The following is a 716-nucleotide window of genomic DNA, read 5'->3' on the forward strand; positions in this document are numbered from 1 at the left end:
ATAATCAAGAATCGAGTATCAAGTTTTAATTATCAAATACAATGTAAGTTCTACAAAAATATTTATCCTAACAATAAAAACTCATTCATAAAAATATGATTCGTCATATCCATCCAAGTTTGGCTTGATCATTGACCCATTTATTACTAACTCAAGTCATTATTGAGTTGATATGTTGTAGAATGTAGTTTCCAATCTTTTAACCGGTATAAATTGGTATATAATTTCACATTTCCTTGAATTTTGAGCATTGGCATTGGTAGAAATTTAATAATTTCAACACGTTTGGAGAGAGGTAAATTAATGTATCAAATTTCTAGCAAACGAAGAATTCAAATATGATGAAAATTTAGTTATGCATATGGAATTTTTTTTTCTTGCAACAGATTTAAGTAGTACTAATTTTATTACTTTTTAAAACTTTTTGTTATTTACTCAATATAACAACAATAATAATACATATTTGGTATATGCCCCCATCAAAGCTTCTCAATTCTCAAAATAATTTATAGCTATAAAAATTATAATATCAAAAGTAAAATAAATTAGTAAATTATAATAGTACTATTTTTATTGATAACTTTTTGTGGATATAATAGAGTACATAATATTTTTTTAAAAAAAATATTATTCAAACAAACCACAATTCATGTATATGACACCAATAAGCCACTTCACCAATTTCCGAATAGCTATTTCTAGAAGACATATTTTAT

Source organism: Solanum pennellii, chromosome 11 (assembly GCF_001406875.1).
Source record: "Solanum pennellii chromosome 11, SPENNV200".
In the NCBI taxonomy this organism is placed as follows: Eukaryota; Viridiplantae; Streptophyta; class Magnoliopsida; order Solanales; family Solanaceae; genus Solanum; species Solanum pennellii.